A 23,089-nucleotide genomic window follows, 5' to 3' on the forward strand; every position below is an offset into this window, starting at 1 on the left:
ACTTAACATGGCCCAAACCAGACTCATTGGCCCTCCTCCCTCTGCCCCCACGCACTTCTCCCAGATTCCCCACTTCAGTGAGAAGCAGCACTGAGTCATCCCTGTGGGCCAGGGAGCTGGCAGGCACCCTGGTCTGCCCTCTCCTGTACTCTCCAATCTGCAGAGATGTGATTCCTCTTGAGCCCCTCCTCTCCTTCTCCCCCACAGTCTTGGCCCTGGCCACCAGGACCTCCTACCTGGAGTCCTGGGAAGCAACCTGTTCTACCTCTCTGCCTCCACGTGACAGATGTGGAGTGATGGCCGCAAAACACACTGGCCGTCTCTTTCAGTCTTCTGCCTCAAACTTCAGTCTGCTCTTTTTGGACAAGTGTTGATTGATTGGGTCCAGCATGTGTGCTGGGCCCTTGCCCGACTGTCAGACACAGGCCTGCCAGCACGAAGCTTCATCTCCTCTTATGCCACCCCACACCCCACTGTTAGAGTCTAACCCAGAGGCTGCAAACTGGCAGCCCCCTGGGATATTTTGTTTGGCTTTCCCAGTGTGTTAGACCAATGTTTCGAAGTCAGGAGATTTCACCTAAAAACTCGGGTTCCTGGCTTCTCTTAAAAACTTAGGAGACCCAGCAACACTGGGCCAGCTTTCCTTTACAGCAACCATTGCCTGAAGCTGAGTCCTACTTCCCCTTTTGAGCTGTCAAACACCTTCCAGTTGGCCACAGTCCCCACCGCTCCATACTGTCTTACCCCAGCCTGCTTCTCTCACTTAGATCATGTGCCTGAGCTCTGTGGATAGTAGAACCAGCTCCTCCTGGGTCTTTCTATATAGTTTCTCCAGGGCATCTGACTATTCTCGTCCTCAGTTTTGGCCTGCTTGTCCCTCCTCCCAGAATGCCCTTTCTCACTCCGACAGAAAAACACCCCCCCCATTTGCGACTCTATTCTAGCACTCCCCTTACTTCTTGACAGAATGCACCTCAGCCTTCTGTGCCCCCACTGTACCCTGTATCTCCTTCCCAGCATCTCTTGAGCCAAAGTACCCTTATTAATACTCGTGTCTCTCCCACTAGAATGTGAGCCTGCCCCTTATCTCTGGAGCATAGCACACTTACTCTCTCACTAAATAGGCCCATTAAAATTTTTGATGGGTGGATGGACAGATGCTAAGAATGACAAAACAACAGAATGAGCCTGTGTGCTAGGCTTTGGACTAAGCATTTTACATGTGTTATCCCATTTAATGCTCAACAGAACCAATGTAGGAGACTATTATTATCCCCATTAAATGGATGGAGAGACTAAGCCTGCAGTGGGGTGCAGGATCTGATTGCAAAGTTGGACCGTTCACTATCGCTCAGCAGTTGTCTCCTTGCCCCTGTTAGGCTCATTCTTTCTTCCTACCTGAGGAGTCACTGCCCAGAGGGAATCTGGACAATGGCTCCAGGAACCAGGCCTGGGGCAGCAGGAAAGAGGTGCCCCATGTCCCAGGAGGCCTCAGCTTGTCAGGAAGTATCAGGAGGACCTGAGGACTCCACCATCCAAGGTGGCTCAGGGCATCAGAGTCATCCTGAGCAGCACCAACACTGGGCCGCTGTTTCCAAAGGAGGAGTTCAGGGTTCAAGTGTGGGCTCTGCCACTCATGAGCTGCATGAGACCTTAGACAAGATGCCCCATCTCTCTGAGCCTCACTTTCTCCCTGTAAGTGGGGGTAATAACTGTACCCACATCTCAAGCTGGAGTAAATGTGCAAAGAGATGGTGCATGCCAAGTGCCCAAGCCTGTTTAATAGACGGTGGTGGCAATTCTCAGCAGAGTCTCTTGGGCAAAGCTGCAGTATGCACCATCCAGTTCCAGGACCCCAGCCCCTGGCTGGCAGAAGGGGTGCAGATAGGAGCCTGGACTGTGGTCCTGTCCTGGTCTCTATAGTGAAATATGACAGGTTGCACTTCAAATTCTCCTGGCTATTGTATTGGGCTGCAGGTCGAGTTCCTTCTCCCTAGTTAATGCCTGTGGGTGAATATGTGTGTGTGGCGGTGTGCATACGCATGAATGTGAGCACTGGGGGCATGTATCTGTGTGTGTGTCTGTTGAGGCAAATGTGTCCATCCTTACAACACTGGTTTAGATCACTGAAGGGTGCATATGTGTATATTCGTTACATACCAGCTTATGTGTAAGACCCTCCGTCATATGCCTACTCATGACTCCCTGAGAGCCTGGATAGTGTCTGCCTTGGTCACTGCTGTATCCCCAGGGTCTGGCACATCATAGGTGCTCAATAAATCTAAGTGTGATGAGCAAGTCTACACACACACACACACACACACACACATACATACACCCACACATATCCCTTTGCTGTTCCCAATCACTGTATGTTTTTTAAAAAAGACTTAATTTGGTAATCCTGTGATGAATCTCATAGTGTTTTCAAGGTTTCTGTCTTTCTCAGCCTCACCCAGAGGCCAAGGTGCACCACTAGCATGGTGGTTGGTGGAGGGGGAGGAGAAAGCCTGCACCTGAGTTGGCCAGGCTTGGCAGGAACCCAGTTCTGCCTTGTGCTAGTTGGGTGACTTTAGCCAGTTGCTTTACCTCTCTGATCCCCTTGTGTGAGGACCGAATATGTCTGGGCAGGGGAAAGTCCAGCAATGGAGTTATCTGTCCCGGTAACTCTTACCTGGAGATCCCCCCACAAGGCTGGGCACACCTAGACTCCAGCAGTGGGGCCTCCCACCTTAGAAACAATTTCTCTCCAAAGTTTTTCCTTCTCCTACCTGCAAAGTTTTCTCCCCAAACCAAGCAGAATTCCTGGCCTCCCAGAAGAAGGGTCAATGGTGGGCCAAGGCAATGCTCAACGAGCCGGCCTGCAGTCTTCCTCCCTCCCTCTGGTACCATGTCCAGGGTCTCCTGGCACCTAGCCAGGACACAAAGTCATTCTGTATGTCCAATTTCAAGTTGAGACTCTGCACTACCAACCTGCCCAGCAGCATTCCCATTTACTATTTGGCAAACCTGCCCTCAGCAGAGACATGGCACCCCTTTCTCATACCTGCACCCAGGATTATTTAGGGCCAGGCTGTGAAGAGCAGGCGAAGCATGTAGTAGGTGCAGGGTAAGGTCTTATTGTCTGACTGCTGGCTGATATCACAAGTTCAGTGACCACACTGAGAGTGCTAGCAATCTGGAGGGTGTGGGCATGAGAGATCTGGCTTTGACTCAGCAGCTCTAGAGGTTGTACCATGGACCCTGCTGGCATAAGGGACTGAGGGTGCGCCCGCGGAGACACCATCTTGAAGTGATATCCCTCTAGCATCTCTAGCTCCCTATGGCCACATTCAAGCTCATTACCTCTCCTCTCTTTCCATCTCCACCTGCAACTCTTCCCTCCTCCCCTCTCCCATCGAGAGGCCCCCATCATCCATCCAGTCTCCACGGTCCACTCTGAAATCATCCCGGACTCTTCCTTTTCCCTCACAGTTGGTGCTCCACCCAGCCTTGCCATCCAAACTCAGAAAAGAGCAGAGCTGTCCCTGGTTCTCTACCTCCCAACCCCACTACCTTGGTCTAAAGCATTGGCTTCCATGAATTAAAGGACACAGGTTTTTTTTGGGGGGGGGGTCATCTCCCTGTGTCCCTCCTCATCCCATCCACATGGAAGCCAGACTGAGTTTTCTAAGATGTAAAACTGACCACAACACACCTCTGTTTTTAAGATCCTCAGTGCCTCTCATCAGCCTATATGATCAAGTCAAAACTCCTTTGCCTGGCATTTGGGGCCTTCACAATGTGGCCCTATCAGTCTTTTCTTCTCATCTTCTGCAGCCTCTGCTCAGGCCTGCCGAGCCTGTCACTACACACTATTACATTTTTGTATGTCCAAACCTCTTTGCAGTCACCCATAACATCTTAGCTGCCTTTCGTCCTCTGAAGAACTCGTACTCATCCTTCAAGACCCAATCCAAATGGCCTCTCCTCTGTAAATTCTTCTCTAGTACCTGAGGCCCAGTTGGCCTCTCCCTGCCCCTGGCAGACCCTCTCCTAGCGTACATCTTATATATTACAGTTATTTAAGCAACCGTCCTCCTGGCAAGACTAGGGGCACTTCTGGGTAGAGGCCTCATTCTAGCTCTCCTTCAACCCCCTGGTGCCCAGCAGGGAGCCTGGCATGTACTCGGCCCTCAGAAAACATCTGGCAAAGAATGAAGGAAGGAGCTAAAGTCCTTCAGGGAAGTCCTATAACTGCCTTGTTTTGGGTGTGAGCCAATAGCCACCTTCCTTCCCCAGAATTCTAGGCCACCTCAAGTGTGAGCAGAGCCAAGTCCTGCTGCGGCTTCATAGAATCACCAGGAACAGGCTCTTGAACTGTTTCCTCCTTCAATCTCAGCAGCAACAGCTTTATCAGTTTTGTTTCTCTGGAAGTCCCAGAGCCTGGGTCTCCTTCCCGGCTTCTGTGGGTACGTGGCACTTGCGGACCCTCACTTACCCTTCTAAGTCTGTCCGGGGCCACCTGTGCAGGAGGAGCGGGACTCTCCTGTGCCCCGGGGCTCTGAAGCTCCGGCCTGGAGGGTCTCCAGGGTGAGGAGCCCTACAGAGCTCTGGCTGCCAGCAGCAGAGGCAGACAGAGCTAATGCTGCAGAGCCTGCGGCCGCCCCCACCCAAGACTGCAGCTCTGGCAGCCACAAGGAGCCTCCCGGCATTGATCAGTCCTGCTACTACAAGTCTCCTCAGCGCGCCTGGCTGAAGCTGGGAGCTTTGCAAGTATGCCTAAAAAGAAACGGTGATTAACATAACATAATAAAATAAAATTCAAAAAACAAACAAACAAACAAACAAAACCGGAAAATTAAAGAACAACATCTAACACAAGGCCCTCAGTGGGGGCTGGAGAGCAAACCATTTACCAATACAGGAATGCCAGTGGATGGGGTGGAGGAAGGGCCTCTGATGGTCTGTGTGAGGGAAGGGCTCCCCCCACCTCCTGTCCCAAATAACTGAAGGTTAACCCTATAAGAACTAACTCTCTTACCTGGCAGGTTTCTGGTTTTGTTTTAACTGGAATGGGTATAAAACTCACAACATGCTGTGGATCTCACTTGTGATGTAAGCATCTTTGGATGACTTGGGGCTGATGAGGTGAACCTCACTGGGACACTGCAGTGCCTTCAGTCCCTGGGGAGTGGGCCGTGTGACCTGACACCAAGTGACCATGCTACTGGGTCACTCCTCAACAACCCAAGCTCCCTCTCGTTCAACCCCTACCATAGTGCTGCTTGGGAACTCACCTCACGTTCCCATTGGGCTCATCGCAGTTCAGGAAGAACCTGTGACCCAGTCTACCCTCCCTAACCTTCCTGGTTCCTTTGCTTCTCCCCATCCTCCTTTTTTCCTTCTTGTGTCTCTCTTAACTCTTTTTTTTTTTTTCCTGACCCACTATTGCAAGTTCTGGCATTGGGAGGTCTGATGATTGCATTCTTCAAAACCAATTCCTTCAAGCCCTGACCAATCAATTTTGTCCTCTGGTCTCCGAGAGCCTCTCATCCCTTTGCTTATTCTTGGAGAGGTCCAATTTAGGAGCATTTCCAGGACCTTGGGGGCTTTTCCAGGATTTGAGCCAAGGGATTCCTGAAGTGGGGTCTGACGTGAACTGCATTTGAGGAGAGTGGGCCTTTGGGGCTTGCAAAGATGATGGAGGGGAAGGAGAAAGGAACAGCCAAGCCAGTCCAGAGACAAGGGCAGGATCAATGTCAGAGATCCAGGCTGGAGGGGGAGGGTGGGTGTGCATACCAGGCAGCAGCAGGCAGACTCTAGACCCAGGCTTGGGGTCCTGTGCACCTAGCTTCCCACTCTGCTCCCCCACTTATTGGCTGGGGTGTCCCGGGCAAGCTACTTAATCTCTCTGAGCCTCAGTTTGCCTGCATGTGAAACAGAGAGAGTGATGCCCACACCCTCCCGAAGTGGTGCAAGCCTCAAGTTAAATAATGTGCACAAGACTCCTGGTGTGGTACTCTTCCTGGAGGCTGCTCAGGACGCGTGGTTTGCACTCTTAATTGTCCCCTCCTTCAAATCTCCTAAGGGACTCGTGGAAGACACCAAGAATGAGGTAAGGAAGTTCCAGAAAGCTGTGAAATATGACCCACAGCCAGGAACCAGCCAAGAAGTTCCAGAAAGCTGTGAAATATGACCCACAGCCAGGAACCAGCCAAGAAGGCACACAAATTAGGGTTTCTGGAAGTTAGCATTGAGGCCCCCTGGGAGAGTGGAGGCACTCACTCTTCAAGAACTGGCCCTGCGCTTGTTCAATGTGGATGGGTGAGAACTGGAGGGGCCAGCCATGCCCCAGCCTCACGAACTGCCTGCCCCTAGATCCTAGGCATTCCAAATCTAGGCCTCTGGCCCACATTTATGAGCCCCTTCCTCTGGGGCATATCATTAAGTGCTTTTTCTCCTTCTAGATGCTTCTCCTCATGCAACCTGAGACTAAACCACCAACACGTTGGCTGTATGAGGAGAGCGAGGAGAGTGACATAGTGGGGTCGTGGATGTCCAGATAAAGCGAATGGCTTGACAGGTTCCAAATTAAGAATGTTCTAGATCTCCCTCCTCCCTCCCTTTCCAAGTGTCTGATGAACTGGGATTCCTAATATTCTTCTTGAATACAAAGGTGACCCTCCATCCTCCCAAATCCATGTAACACCTTGGGTCTTATTCCTTCCCCATCTGCTCTTCTTTCTCATTCTTTCCCTCCTCCTTCCTTCTCCCCCCTCCTTCCATGGTGTATAAAAAGATTTAGAGAGGAAATATCAACAACAGTTGGAGGGAAACTTGGCCCGATCTCTCTGGGTTTCAGTCTATTCCTCTGTGAAATAGGGAGGGCCCCCGCCAAGTGTCTGCATCAGGCCCAGCAGCGCCATGCACACTGCTGGAGAGACCAGGGGGAGAGCTCCCTCAGCAGTCACAAAAGGTTTTAGAAGCACATCCCACCGGGCTGGCCTCCCTGTGCTGTCCTCAGCAGGTGGCATGCAGTCTAAATCAGCCAGGATGTGCCCATTTCACAGGTGGAAGGGAACACCCATCGGCTTACAGGTGTTTCAGAACCAAATAGCTGCCAAAGCCCAGCTCAGAAAGCACTCTCCTTATTTTATCTGTCTGTCTGTTAGAACTGGTGGTTCCTGTCTACTCCTGAATGATGCTAGTTTCTGCTGGGCATTTCTGCTAAATGCTTTCTCCCCAAATGTTATTTTACGTCACGACTGTGCATTCTGGCAGGGGTGGGCAGGGCCCACTGTTTCTGTTCTGCAGACCAGGGGTGATGAGAACTGCCAGTGGAGGCACACTCCTGCCCTGGGTGAGGGTATGGTAGGGGTGAAGTGGGGTGGCTGAGGGGCAGAGGCAGGGGTGTGTGGGATCCACACCTGTCTCTCGGCCCACAGCCCCCCACCCCCATACACCACTGGAGGCCAGCCCCCACCTTCTTCTCCTCCCAGGCTCTCCCTTGCCTCAGCCTGCCAGCCCTTGCATCCGTGCCCACCCCGGTGGAGACATGTTACCCTCCCCTTACCGATGAAGACAGCCTGAGGGGTTAGGAACCTGCTGGAGGCCACACTGCCAGTGACCTGAGCAGAAAGGCGTTCCAGAGGAGGGACTGGGTCCCTCTCCTGAGTGACGTAGATGGGACTTAGGACCTGTCCCACTCTTGTTCCAAATGAGTCTGCCAGGCCCCCCCGCCCCCAACTCAAAGAAGCTTTTTTTGTCTCTGTTCTCATTTCAGCCTATCTGCCTGCTCCCTTTTTACCTTTACCTGTAAAAATCCTTTACAATCTGCCTTAACTTCTATCTCTGGCGATTCCTAAGAGTGTGACCTTGGATAAGTGGTTCATCCCCTAGAAGCCTCAGTTTCCTTGTCTGTAAAATGGGGACAATACCAGTACTGTGAGGATTAAATAGGAGAAGGCATTTCAAGGGCTCACCATGTCCCCAGGCACACGAGAAGGCCAGCAAGCCACAAAAATGCCTCGCCCTGATCACCCCCAATCAGTAGTGATTTCTCCTGGCTCTACATACACCTCTGTCATGCCACATCCCACTTTTCTCCCTTTGTTCTACTATGTGGATAGTGACTCCCGTGTCTTGTCTCCAGCCACACTCTGAGCTGCCAGAGGATGCCTCTAACTCCTGGCCCCGGAGTAGGGACGCAGTGAGCACCAGACAGGTCCCATGGTAACCCTTACAGGCCTGACAGCCCCTCGGGTGATGGGGGGGCCCTGCCCTCTGTCTGCACTTCCTCATCAACCATTCCCACCTTGGTCCCCTCCCTAGGCAGCTACGGTCACCTCCCCTCCTCTGAAGCCGCTCAGCTCAAGGTCATTGCGGCCCCCATCTTGCCAAGTCCCATGGCCATTTCTTGGTCCTCCTCTTCCTCAACTTGCTGCATTTAGCACTGACTTTATCACCCCTCCTTGTGAAACACCTGCCTGGGGACCCAGCGCTCTCCTGCCTCTCAGACCACTCCTCCTCTGTCTCCTCTGCCGCTCCGCCTACCCCCTCTCCCCCAGCCATAACTGTTGCAGGCACAGAGCTCTGCTCTTTTCTCCCCAACTACATTCACTCCCTGAGTTATCTCATCCAATCTCGGGGCTTCAAATATGATCTATATACTGATCTCTCCCTGAGCTCCAAACTCCTAGATCCAACTGCCAACTCCACACTTGGATGTCTAATGAACATCTTAAAGTCAACATGTCCAAAATATTACCCTTCATTTCCCCCAACCAGACCTACTAGCCCAGCCCCCACCCCTGGCCTCCAGTCTTTTGTTAGTCTCAGTAAATGGCACCAGCATCTACTCTGTTTATAAATAAGAATATGACTAAGTTTTGTCCCTGGTTCCTGGGAGGGAGACTCTAAATCCTCAGAATTTCCCTAGTGATAGAGGTGTCTTTTATTGTTTATGAACCCCTGGGACTACACCTGGGTTTATGCTAATAAGCTGAATCAGGATGGGTGCTGGATACCAGAAAGACCATTAGACGTTATTAGAGGACTGGGGCTCTGAGCCAGGGGAGGGAGGATGGAGACTGACTTTAATCATGTGGCTAAGGAATCAGTCACTCATGCCAACATAATGAAATCCTAATAAAAACCCTAGACACTGGAGCTCAGTGAGGCTTCCTGGTTGGTGAACAATCAATGTGCCAGGAGGTCAGACAGGTCTCTGGTGGGACCCTGCCAGACCTTGCCTATGTGTCTCTTCATTTGGCTGGTCCTGATCTATATCCTTTATAATAAAACTGTAATTGCAAGTATAGGGCTCCCCTGAGTTCTGAGTCATTCTAGTGAATCTTCAAGCCAGAGAGGGCTATAGGAACCCCCATATTTATAGCCAGCCCATCAGAAGTGTGTTAGTCTAAGGACCCCACTTGCGGCTGGCATCTGAAGTTGGGGCAGTCTTGTTGGGAACTGTGTCCTTTAAGTTGTGGGGTCTGTGCTAACTCTGGGCAGTTAGGGTCACATTTAAATTTCAGCACCGTAGCTGGTGTCAGAACACACCCCAGGAGGCATCCATTCAGAATGGGGCCACTTCCATGGCCACCATTATCTCTCACCTAAAAACCACAGCAGCCTCCTCCCCAGTCCCCTAGACTCCACCTCTATCCCATGCAGTCTCCCCTCCACAAAGCAGCCAAGGGGTTTCTGTTCATGTGCAAGTCAGTGCCCCTCCCCCTGACTCCCCTCCTCAAAATCTCACATGCCCCATCCCCACCTGCAATTAAGGCAAAGTCCTCATGATCTAGCCCCTCACCAAGCTCCTGGACCTCACCTCCGACCACTTGCTGTTCAGCTGCTGGAAAATGTCTCACACGGATGATGTGTTGTCTCAGAATCTTTTGCTTTGCAGTTGGCTGTTACAAGGAATTATTTACATAGATGTGGAAGGAATCACAACAGGGTTGTAGAGTTCAAACAGTTTGAGCAAAAGAAGAAAAAATGTTTTGTTAGCAGGCAACAAACTGATGCTGAAAGCAAAATGTGCCAGGTCATTTACTTCAAAAGTTACTGAGAGATTGAAGACAAAATACACAATTGAGAAAAATGCACTGAAGGTGGACTTTCCTAGTCTGGGTTTTAGTTTTGTCTTTCCCATTTCTGAGTTGTGTGACTTTGGGCAAGTGGCATCCGCTCCCTAAGCCTCAGTTTTGTTATCTGTAGGATGGGGAGAATACTAATACCTCCTGGCCCATGTCCCAGCATCACTGTGAGGGTCCCACGAGAGGCAGATGGGAGAAGGCCCATTTAATGTTATTTAGTTTATGACTGTGTTAATATCTATCAGGGAAGGAAGTCTCAGGACATCTGGACAAGGAATAAAGAGTCAGTACCGAGTGGGTGTCTAGGAATAATGGTGGATTTTCAGTCTCCCAGGAAAGGTGCTGAGAGAGATTTTGCTGAGTCAGAGGAAAATGCTAAACCCAGTTTTTCTGCTTGGTGGGTCAGATTTTCTTAATCAACCATCCCCCAACAACTCCGGGATGCTGGGCACTGTCCTAGGTCCCTGTCTGGCCCCTGGATCTCAGGCAGGCAGCCCCTTCACCTCTCTGGACCTTGAGGTCCTGCCATCCTCACTGGCCGATGTGCTGGTGTCACAGCGAGTGACAACCCCACTGAGGGGCTGGTGGTTGGACTGTTGGAGCTCAGTGTGGGGTGAGAGTCTGGCAAAAGCACCCCAAATATCTCTGCAAATGTCCTATTCTCTGCCCTTGCCTAAATCCACACCTGGAGTCATCCTTGCTCTCTCTCTCTTTCTGTCCATATCTTGACAGTCATTCCCTTCTGTCTCCTTCTCATCATCCATAGCCACCTTCGAGGCAAGGTGACCACCGTTTCTTGCCTGGACAACTGCATCAGCCTCCCCCTCATCCCCCTCCTGCTCTCAGCCATCCATGCTTGGCATAGCAGCAGCCAGAGCAGTCTTTTAAAAACACAAATCTGGGACGCCTGGGTGGCTCAGTCGGTTAAGTGGCCGCCTTCGGCTCCGGTCATGATCCCAGGGTCCTGGGATCGAGCCCCACATCGGGCTCCTTGCTCAGCAGGAAGCCTGCTTCTCCCTCTGCCTGCCACTCCCCCTGCTTGTACTCTCACTCGCTCTCTCTCTCTCTAGCAAATCAATAAATAAAATCTTAAAAAAACAAAAACACAAATCTGTTCGCATCGCTCCCTGACTATAAGCCTCGGGTGGATTCCTGATGTTCTCAGACTACCATCCAAACCTTGACAATGGTGGCCTTATGATGCTGTCCTCCTGCCTTCCCCTCTCATCTCACCAGCAGCCCCCTTGCTCTCTGTGTTCTAGGCATGCTCGGCTTCTGCGTTTCCAAAGCTTCTCCCTCACTGCAGGACCTCTGCACAGACGGTACCTTTGCAGGAGTCCATTTTCTCCTTATTTGGGCTTCCCTTTTCCTCACCTTCATCTTGGTCCATCATCGAACATCTATGACCTGCTCAGACAGATGCATCCTCATATATCCTCCAATTTTCACCTCAAATAAGCACCTCCTCAAGGAAGCCCACCTCGATTCCACCACCCCTCCCCCACCGTCAGACTCTCCTAGCAGACTGGGGCTTCACAGCATTCAACATTTTATCATTATTATTTTGTTACCCACTTTAGGCTATAAGCTCCATGAGGGTGGGGACCAAGTCACTCCTCTCTCACCAGTGCCATACTCATAATAGGAACTTGATAATTTGTAAAATTTTACAGACTCACCTTGGAATCATTTTTGAATCTCTTATGCTCCAACTACTTATGCAGCTTACATCCAACCACTGACTATATCACCAATCGTACCCCACCCACACTCGCTGAGAACCACTTCTCAGCCCAGCGAAGCCTGGCAGTGAACAGGGAGATGTGCAGATCCCCATGACAAGCTATGTCAGTGCTCTAATGGGAGGCTGAGCCCAAGAGGAATGTCTGTCTGTGAGGTTAAGAAAAGCTTCAGAGTAGAGGGGCTCCGTGAATGGGTCCTTAAAGCATGCTTAAGAACCTGCCACACTGGAGATGAAGCAGAGGGAAGGGCATGGAAAAAGGCCCGGAAAAATGAAATAGTGCAACCATCTCCCAAATCTTCCTCTGCAGCTCCGCTTTTAGAACTTATATCAAGACCCTACCCTCATCCCAGCACTTCAGCAAAGACTACCTAACTAGATTTTTTGTTGCAGTCTCTTTTGTTCTCATTCTGCTCCACCTTTGCTCCAGAGCCTGCTGTAGCTCCCTACTACCTTCCACTTAAATCTAAGGTGCCTGCCATTGGATGCCTGCCTCAGCCTCTCTCCAGCTCTCACACTACTCTCCAACCTAATCATCTTTGCTTCTACTAAACTCAACACCCACAACCTTCCACACCCAACTTGCTCATCTATTCCTTTTCTCCACCATTGATCTGATAAATCAGTTTCATCTTTGAGTTGATGCTTAGAAAAATTATTTAAAAATTTTGAGTTTTAATGTCCAGAAGTCCATTGGAATGATTTGATTGTTTGTAGCCAACTTGCTGCTTCTCACCACAGTAGATGTGCTTGAGAGCTTCTTAATAAAATTATCTTTTTGTATGCTCAGCTCTTTCTTTTGCCTTGACCTTCAGCAGCCGATCTGTGTTGGCTGGACACAACCAGGAATGGTCGTACTTTTGCTGCTGGGTCTTGCTGGAGAGGTGAGGTGCTTGCATTCAGTGTCTGCATCACACCTCCCTGGGGGCCTCCTAAAGGCAGGGACAATGTCTTCTCCATCAATATCCCAGCTCCCACTCCAGCTTTAAGCTCCATGCTCTGCCAAATACTGGCCGCAGTCACTGGGAATAGACTGTCCCTGTTATAGGCTGAAGTGTGACCCCCAAATTCATGTGTTGCAGTCCTAACACTCAGGACCTCAGAATGTGGCTGTGTTTGGAGAGAGTGTCTCCAAAGAGGTAATTACAGTAAAATGAGGTCCTTAAGGTGGGTCCTAATCCAATAGAATGGTGTCCCTTTTAAGAAGGGGAGATTGGGAAAACAGTATGGAGGTTCCTCAAAAAGTTGACCCAGCAATTGCACTACTGGGTAATTACCCCAAAGATACAAATGCAGTGATCTGAAGGGGCACCTGCACCCCACTGTTTATAGCAGCAATGTCCACAATAGCCAAACTATGGTAAGAGCCCAGATGTCCATCCACAGATGAATGGATAAAGAAGATGTGTATACACACACACACACACACACACACACACACACGGAATATTATGCAGCCATCAAAAAATGAAATCTTGCCATTTGCAATGACATGGATGGAACTAGAGGGTATTATGCTAAGTGAAATAAGTCAATTAGAGAAAGACAATTATCATATGATCTCACTGATATGAGGAATTTGAGAAACAAGAGAGGATCATAGGGGAAGAGAGGAAAAAATGAAACAAGACATAGCCAGTGAGGGAGACAAACCATAAGAGACTCTTAATCTCAGGAAACAAACTGAGGGTTGCTGGAGTGGTAGGGGGTGGGAGGGATGGGGTGGCTGGTGATGGACATTGGGGAGGGTATGTCCTACGGTGAGCGCTGTGAATTGTGTAAGACTGATGAATCACAGACCTGTACGCCTGAAACAAATAATCATTATATGTTAATAATAAAAAATTAAATTCACCTTAAAAAAGGGGGGGAGATTAGGACACAGACAACGCAGACAGAGATATGACTGACCATATGAGGACACAGGGAGAAGGCAGCCATCTAGCCAAGGAGAGAGACCTCAGAAGAAACCAAACTTGCTGACACCTTGCTCTCAGACTTCTGGCCTCCACAACTGTGAGATAATTAACGTTCATTATCTAAGCCACTCTGTCTGTGGTACTTTATTATGCTTGTCTTAATAAACTAATACAGCCCCCAAAACCAGCTCTCTCAGAACCACAGTTCAAGGGATGGAAGAGCATTATGTGGCACTGACACTGGTTTTAGTTTAAAAAAATGTTATAAGGAAAAGAATGCTTTAGAATTAAAAGTAACAATATAACAATTTTTTTTCTATACAGCAGATTGACAAAATGTACACACACACACACACACACACACACACACACCCCGGGTGGGGGATAGAGAATTTTTTCTTAATTGTAACTGCTCTTTGAGAAACAGTGAACATTCCATTGTGGGAAATCAGAAATTCAGAAAAGCACAAAGCAGAAAATAGGTCACCTGTTAACTCCCCGACACACACACACACTTTGGTATCTGTTTCTCCAATCTTCTCTCTTTCTCTGCTCTCTACCTGGCTTACTTGTTTCTTTCTACCCATTTCTTTTAAAAATGTGGTCAGGATTAATTTTGGCAAATCGTCTTTTCATATAACACTGAAACATGACCATTTTCCCCTACATTATTAAAAATTCATCTCAAACCATATTCAGTGGCTGCCCAGAATCTTCCACTATCTGCATGTGCCAAAATGGGCTCCCCCAATCTCCTGCTGCTGGATACACACACTGTTTTCTATTTTTTGACAAACATAAATAATGCTGTGATAAACATCCTTGTAAGATAAATCTTTGTACACATCTTAGGCTATTTCCTCAGGGCAAATTTCCCAGAAGTGGAATTACTGGTTACTTACATTCTGAAAGAGGAAACTTTTAAAAATTCTTAAAACTCTCTAGTAAGTTATGCCACTTTAGGGAATTTATCAATTTCTGACCACACATATTGAAAGCTCCCTAGAGTCTGTGTTGTAATTTTAGACATCTTAAAAAAAAAAAAGAAAAGAAAGAAAGAATAAAGAAAACCTAGCTTATCTGGCCATAGTCAATGCAACAGAGTGACGTCCATCCCTTGCTACAATGAAGTTTCCCTTCAAGTGAGAGCCTGCTTACTTAGCAAGGAAAGGGAAGAAGGTGGGGCTTTGACTGAGGGAACAAACCAAGTCCACTTTATTTTCAAAAAAAAGTCATGATTTGGCTCTCTAGCTCACCACTGCAGCAGAATCGGAGGAGGCCATGTTCACCTCTGACAGCTCCTTAATCCTTCCCCAGCTTCACCTTTTGCTTCTCCATCAAAATTTACCTGTCCCACATCCCAGTTCCCCAAGGCCCAGCTACCAGCTGGAGCCAGTCTGGTCAGATAATTTCTACAATGAATGCAAGAAACCTTGGGTCACTAGACCACCCTGGATAGCATTGGGGGTGGTGGTGGGAGGAATATCAAAGTAGCATGTGTTTGATACATAAAACGGAAAATACAGAAAACTCAAATTGCATATCATCTTGCAATTTGTAAATAACCACTACTAACCTTCAGTTGTCATTTTGATGGAAGTTTCCAAAGCTTCTTCCTAATATTCTCCCAAAGAGTGACCCAGATGGTGATTTGGGCAGTGTGACAAGTGGGCGGGAGGGGATGTTGGGTAGGGAGGGCTCTATCCGATCACGCTCTATCCGATTATACCCTGGGGCAACTGCTGATTCCACCTAGGAGTGAAGCCAGCTCCACACACAGCCACCCAGGGGAAGGATGATTTCTCCCAGTAGTGGCCTCAGGCCATTGGCAGGGAATCAAGCTGGCTTGTTCCAGAGAACTCCCAGACAGTCCCTCAAGCAAGGGGCTTGGTCTCCAAATGTTTGTAAACAGATGATTTAGAGTTTAGGGCATGCTTTCCCAGGGATATCACGGTGGTAAAGGTCACAGACCCCAGAGGCCTCACTCACCCAGGACAGGGGCCAAAGATGGCACTCCCAGAGCCAGCTCCACATAAACAGTCACTAAGCTACCAGAAATGTCCTCAGCAGGCCCCCAGACCCTTGTTGCCCCAGCCTCTGTGCAGGGCTCCTCCTTCTCAATTCCAAAATCAAAAAACTCCTCAGTGCGGCTGACCCCAGCAAGATAGTGACCAAAAAGTAATCAGATGGCATTAAAAGATACTAAAGTATGAATGAATGATATGATAGCCCTGTAACCCACACATGAATATTGCTTTTTATTGCAAAAGACCATGTACCAATCCAGGTGCACCTATACTTTGGCAGAATATCACACCGAGATACAGTGGTCACACACAGGCCCTATGCAGGACCGGGAAGCAGGGAAATCACATTCAGGAAATAGGCCCAAACTGCAGCTTCAGCTCTGCTTCTGGCTTCCCTCCTCCTCCACTGCTACCCACAGGTTTTGGGGAGCACCTGCTGAGAGCTCCGGTGCTGGGAAGAGGGTTAGGAAGGGCTGGGGTGTCAGGGCAGTAGGGGTGGGGAGAGTGGAGGTGGTACAGACACATGGTCTGCAAATCAGGCATTTCTAAACCGGGTCCAGTAATGGTGCCGAAGTATGTGCCCAGGTGTGAGTGGGTCCCTGAGTCCCTCCAGGTGAACCAGGGGTTTTGGCTATCACACTCACCTATCTCCTGGGCTGCTCTCAGTCTGCACTCCGGGTGTGGGAAACCTACGAGCAAACGAGATGGAGATCAGAAAGGTCTGTCGGAGGGGCTTGTATTTTCCAGGTCACAAACCGGTGGCCAGATTCAGATCTGGTTGTTTAAAATTTAATATTTGAACTGATCCTGGTATTTAGAAACTGAGGGATTTCATGCACAAGTCCGGCTTTCTGACTCCTCTGGGGACAGCTGCACCTCTGGGCCATGGGCCAGCAGGCCAGCAATGGGCTGGAGCCACGTCAGCTGCTTGCTCGGGCCCACAAATGCTCCCCAATCCCAACCTATCTGGCCCCCGTGAGTGCTTGATGGTGCTGTCCCTGTTGCAGGGGTGTGGGGGGGTGGGGGGGTGGGTCTGCTGCCAGGACCTGCACAGCCCAGGTGTGCTCCCCTTTCAGACCGGCCTGGGCTCCCTCCCCGCCCTTCCCTTCTCCTGGTCCAGACACATGAACCAGAAGTCCTGAGGGAGAATGCCAGGTTGGTCCCTCGGAGTAACCAAGGGTAAGAAGATGGAGTCAGATTCCAGACAGGGTTTTGGTGGGGGGCCCTGCTGCCTCCTCTCCTGTATCCCTTTCCAGTACCCTTGCTCTTCAGCTCTGGGTGGCTGAACCAGGCAGGATCCTGAGGGCTTAATAAAGGACCTCTTCACAAAAGTGTGGGTAGGAGTGGTGCAGTTTCCTTGGAGGGAGCAGAGGTGGGGATTCTGCTACCACCACCCCTAGGGAGTGGACAGAGGGAATGGTTTCTAGACCCAGGCACAGAGAAGACGCCCAGCAGGAGTTGTCACCTGGGGTCAAGGCAAGCAGCCACCCCAAGGTGACCCTGAGGGAGACAGCTGGAGACTAAATACCCTAACATTTCTCCCCAGCCCCCTCACTTTATATCCTGCTAGAGCTGCCCATTGGCCAAAGCCAATAGGAAGCCAGAGAGGGGGGGAAGTGCATTGATGACTACAGGTCATCTCCTAGGGCACAGGGCAGTGAGGAAAGGGTGGAGAGTGGTCTCAAGGGGCAAGCGGCAGATGTCCAGCACAGTGGCCCTGCCTTTCTACACCCTGTTCATCCGTAGGACCCACATTCCTTCAGGATCTGAGCCAAGGCTAACCAGGTCCTACCAAGTGTCAGGAGCTCAATGCCACCCTAACGCCTATTAGTTGGCATCTCTTTGTTCTGCTCACCTGGACTGAGCCCTGCTTGGCCATCACCCAGCACCTGGAACCCGGCCCATGCCCTAAGGTCCACTTGCCACCTCTGCCCGTTCTCTTCCACTGGACACCCTTCAAATTTCTCTCACTATGGAACCAGACTGTCCCCTTCCTGGAAAGACAGCCAGCCCAGAGTTCACAGAGTCTGGAGCAGAGCTTCAGGGAACCTACAAGCATGAGACTGACACAGAGCAGTCATGGAGACAAAGTGGTGACTCACCTGAGAACTCCCCTCCCTAAAACTCTTCTGGGAAAAGCTTGAGCCTGACAAAAGGCAGCCATGTGCACAATTTCATGGAAGCCAGAACCAGAATTGACTCAGGAGATAACCTGCTCTGGTATCTGCTTTGTACAGATGGAGAAACTGAAGCCAAGAGATGGGTGGGCTTGCATAAGCCACACTGCCAGAAAGTGGCAGAGTGTTTGGTTTGCCCACCAACCTTTCCCACCAGGGCTTGGCCAGGCCAGGAGACTGATGTCAGGCTGGGTTTGCTCAATAGCGATTTTACAACACTGAGGGATCCCCAGTTCATTTACTCCTCACCCCAACTATCTGAGGCAGGTACTGTTAGAATTCACATGTTACAGATGAGGAAGTTGAGTCCCAGAGAAGTTACCTAACGTGCCTTAAACCAGCACAGGAGGTGAGTTCTGGAACAGAGGCAACAACATTGACAACAATTACAATAACTAGCAATAGAGACTAGGATACTTTCTCTAGGTTGGCCCTATGCTGAGGTCCTCACACATATTATCCCATTAAGGTTTTGTTTGTTTTTGCTGTTTGTTTTTTTTTTTTTTTTAAACTGGAGAGTTTCTATTAACTTTTTACACTTGGCTAAAACATGGAAGATGTATCATATCTATATTTCCAGCTTGAGATGTGATTGACACATAACATTGTGTAAGTTACAACACACTGATTTGATACACTTACAAGTTGCAGAATGATTGCCACCCTGGGGTTAAGTAACACCTATATCTGTAGATCCTGTCCCATAATTACCATTTCTTTTTTGTAGTGAGAACATTTAGGATCTACTCTTAGCAACTTTCGAGTTTTGATTGGCTAAGACTAGCCCTGTGGTTATTTAGATGCCTCCCGACCATTTTGTTCCACACATTTCACTTTTCTGACCCTCTGTTGGCCTTTCCCCAATGCCTTCAGGTCATAGGAGGTGGAAAGCTCAGCACTGGCCACCTGTCATGCCCAGTACCCTTCTGGTGATGTTCAAGGGGCTTCCCCCCAGGCTCAGCTGGACCCACCTGCTTCCCACCCAAGGCCCTGAACTCATGCACATGGTAGCAAGGTCTGGAGCTCTGGGAAGCCAGGCATGCCTCATCAGTGATGCCCCCATCTTCTCCAACAGAGACTGTTGAGATGAAAGATTGATGAGCAGTCTGTCCTTGCTGGTGAATTTTTCATTATGGAAGAAAGGGGACCGACCCCAGCCCCTGGCCCAAAACAGACCTTCAGGGAGAATGGTTCTTCGGTGTCAACACTGTTAAAATTTCATCCATACCAACAACAGCTGTGAACTCTGTGTCCAAGTTTTTTCTGCTCACAAATAAACATGAATGGCTGAGATGGAGAGAGATTGGTGGGGAAACCAGAGGCCCCCCAGCTGGAAAGTTCTGGAGTGACATGAGGGGGAGTAAGACAAGGACTCCAGAAGGCCTGGGGTGAGTCTGGGCACAGGGGCAGTGTGTATGGGAGCCTGAAGACCATGCCAGCTGTCAGTCTACACCTCCTGCCCTTCTAAATTGCAGGTGACCCCACTTCACACCCTGGATCCTCTTACAGTCTACAAGCTGAGACAGGACTGAGCTTGAAGCATGGTTGCTATGTGGGGGGTCCAACCCCAGCCTTGCAGAGACAGGACAGACCAGGCTTCAGGTCACTGCCCCAGGACAGCAGCATGCTGTGGGATTATCTATGACTCAGTCAGCCCAATTTCACAAGCAGCCAAGAAAGGGAAACAAAGACCCATATTCGAGTCTCTGCTTCATCATTTACTGGCCCGTTTTCTTGAGCAAGTCACTTCAACGTCCTGAGCCTCAGTTTTCTCTTCTGTAAGATGGGGATAGAAACAGCTACTGCAGGGGAGGGGCAGCGGTGAAGGTAAAATGGAGAGGATGGAGGGAAAACACTGAGCACTGTGTCCAGTGCACAGTGAGTTTCTGAAAAATGCTGACCATGCAAGGAAGAATAAACCACCAGCTCTGCTCTCAAACTGCTAATAAACTAGTGAGGATCTCACACTGGCTAACACAAAACTTGCAAGAAAGAATGGAGTAAGGGTAAGATGGTTCTACAAAACACCTGGAGTGAGAATTTTGGGGGAGGGATCATTTTGACTTAGGGATAGCAACCAGGGGAGGCTTCTCAGAAGAGGGGACCTGGAAAATATTCTTCCAAGTACTTCCACCCTTTGTGAATTCAGGGACTAATTTCCAGTGGGAAGTCTTGCCCAGCCTGAACTTCTCTCTATGCAAATTGGGTATCAATTAGGGTGTATCTGATTCTCAGTTCTGTTTAGTCAATAAAGTCACAAGTCATTAGCTCCCAGGGGCTCTGGACTTTCTAACTCATGTCCTGCCTCCTCCAGCCCTGGTCGAAGGAAGGAAGGAAGGATGGAAGGAAAGAAGGAAGGAAGGAAGGGAGGGAGGGAGGGAGGGAGGGAGGGAAGAAGGAAAGAAAGAATTGCACGACCCACCTAAGAGACCATAACTATTAACTAAAGAGAAAAAGCACTTTCTAAGGCAATGCCCAGTGCTGTGTTTTCCCTCTTCTGGGCAATTCTGGCGTGGCCTTTCAGATCTGGGGGTAGGGGCTGGTTGGTGCAAAGATGACCTCTCTCTGCCATGGCCCCAGGCTGGAGCCAAGGCTAGATGAGAAAGTGGGCTTTTCTGTGTCCCTCAACAGAGCTGGCAGCAGCTTTAAGATTTCAAATATCCTTCTGAAATCTGAATCGAAAATGGAACATTTTTTTCCAGTAAATAATACCCTTGATGTCAGTATTGCTGGAGGAGGCTCAGCAGCAACCAGAAACTCAGAGGTGAGGACGTGCAGGGAGCCATCAGAACACAACACAACCCAAACCTGGGTCTTCTGGCTCCATCCACCAGGCCACCTGTCTTCCAAGGGTGTGAAGACTTATTTGGGCACTTCAGGCCTTGGCATGAGTGAGAGACACTGTCTTCTGATCATAGCTGTTAATGCCACAGGGAAATTCAGAAAGGCTACAGGCTGGGGACTCTACACTGTCGTGGGCTTTGGGGACGCTGGGTCAAGGATGAGGTCGTGGTGGAGATGTGGTGGAGGAGTTTGGTGGCAGAAGGTAAGATTAGAATGGGTCAGGGCCCTCTCTGAGTGACAGGCAGCACCTGACTCTCGCCAAGCTCTGGAATGGGACAGCTTCAGATTTCCATATTGGTTTCCCTCCTCGGTCAGGATTTGAAGCAGATACCACCTGGTTTGAGTTACAGAATCCGGCTCATGGCCTGACCCTTGGCTCCTGGGAGGCTTGAAGGGGAGGTGTGAGTTCTCAAGAGAGGCCAGGCCCAGGGCATATTGGGAATTGGGCTCAGAAGAAAGTGGCCAGGATGGCACCTGGCCTGATGCTTCCAAAGCAGAGTTGCCTGCTTTGGGGCAGGAGTGGCCCCTACCTCCACCACCACTCCTTGATATTGAAGCAGACTGCAAGGAAGCTTCTCTCCAAGGAGTGGCTATTCCAAGGGGAGGGTCTCTGTTGGGTCCTAGCTTACTTTTAACACCTCTCCAGAGTTTGATAAGTTCTCTATCAACCAAGGAGAGCTGGCTTCCATCGCTGAGAAGCAAGGTCTATGTAGAATTTAACAACATTAGCAGTTTGCCTTCCTTTTTCAAGTATTTTTACGGTTACTTTCTATTTATGACAGCTGTTACCATTTTTTTTCCATTTATGGTAGCAATAAGGCTTCATCCTAACATGTATTTTGGTTAAAAAAAGGAGCTCGTCTGAATAAAAACATTAAGTACTTTTCAGTACAGGTAATCTCATCTACAGGTGTGGAGGGAGGTATATGAATGACTGAGTCTGGGAAACATTCATTGAGTCCACCTGCCCACATCAAAGATGGGTACGCTGAGTCCAGATGGGAAGGGCCTTACCCAAGGATACACAGCCAATGAACAGCAAGAGCTGGGGTGATGCACTCAGGCCCAGGGTCTCCAGACACTTTCTGCTTGGTCATCTCTTCTTTGTAAAGCCAAGCTGTCAACACCTCCCTTAGTGTGGTCCTCACCATGTAGGAGAAATGTGGCTCTACAGATCTGCTGCCTCCAGGGTACTGGGGGCTCTGCAGAGACTAGAACTGAGACTCTTCATCTTTTTATTCTATGTAGCCATTCACAGAATTGGTGTTCAATGGGAATCTGGTAAAAGGGGTGGGTGGGTGGGTGAATGGGTGAGGGGAAAGACAGACAAGTGGATACATGGAGATATAGATGGAAAGAGAAGGGAAAGGGTTGGATGGATGGATGGGTGAATGGATGGATGGATGGAGAGTCAGGTAAGTAGAGAGATGGAAATACAGATGGAGAGACAAGGGGATAGATGACGGATGAAAACATGAATGAATAAATTGTTTGGCTGATGACTTAGGGTATCCCTCCCCTCTTCAACCCATCCAAGGGTATTTTCATTCTGTTAGAGAACTAGCAAAAATTTCTCTAAGACAAAAGAATTAATGGTGAAATTTCAGATACCATGATAGACTGCTAGAGAACAAACATTTTCCTGGCATTTCCTGACCTCAAGGAAAAGATGAGCAATACTGCCCAGGGAGGCCAGAGCCTCAGCTTTTCATTTTGCTTTTGAAACTCTCTGATCTTGGGTGAATTCCCTCACTATCCTGGGCCTGTTTCCGCATGTGTAAAATAAAGGGGTTGAATCCAATGAGTCCTACCATCTCAGCATCCTGTGCACCCCCCGGGAACTACCAGAGGCCAAAGCATCCTAGATCATGTCCAATGCTGCCAGCAGGCACTGCATCCATAAGTTGGACTTGGCTTCCTTAAGAGGTGAGCACCTTTCTGCAAAGTGATGTGCTAAAGGCAGCCAGACAATCAAGTAGCCCCCGAGAACAGAATCCACAATGCCTTTAAAACCAGTATATTCCATCTTGCTCTGCTTTTAAAACTAGTATATTCAAATGAGAAGACATCAGAAAGGCTGGTGACATGAGGTCAAGTCCTCAGTCCCCTAAATGATGAATCCATTCACACATACAACTGTCATGTGCAGGGTGTGGATAGCCCAAAGGTGAGAAGACAACAGAAGGGCTAGAGGGGGAGGCTCAGACTACAGGTCAGCCAGGCCTAGGTGCAAATCCTGCCCATTACCCTTCTTAACTATGCAATCTTTTTTTTTTTTAAAGATTTTATTTTATTTATG

The 23,089-nt window shown here is 49.3% G+C and overlaps 1 protein-coding gene across 2 annotated transcripts in view; it reads right to left on the bottom strand.

The window, feature by feature from the left end:
- The window catches only part of ATP2B2 (ATPase plasma membrane Ca2+ transporting 2), a 373,064-nt gene that overhangs the window by 273,826 nt on the left and 76,149 nt on the right, over positions 1 to 23,089 (bottom strand). For both annotated transcript variants that reach the window (XM_027582250.2, XM_027582251.2), the window contains exon 2: positions 16,414 to 16,458. The gene's annotated coding sequence lies outside the window, so the exon portion shown is untranslated. The remainder of the gene's footprint in view (positions 1 to 16,413; positions 16,459 to 23,089) is intronic.

The sequence above is a fragment of the Zalophus californianus genome, chromosome 1, assembly GCF_009762305.2.
Source record: "Zalophus californianus isolate mZalCal1 chromosome 1, mZalCal1.pri.v2, whole genome shotgun sequence".
Classification (NCBI taxonomy): Eukaryota; Metazoa; Chordata; class Mammalia; order Carnivora; family Otariidae; genus Zalophus; species Zalophus californianus.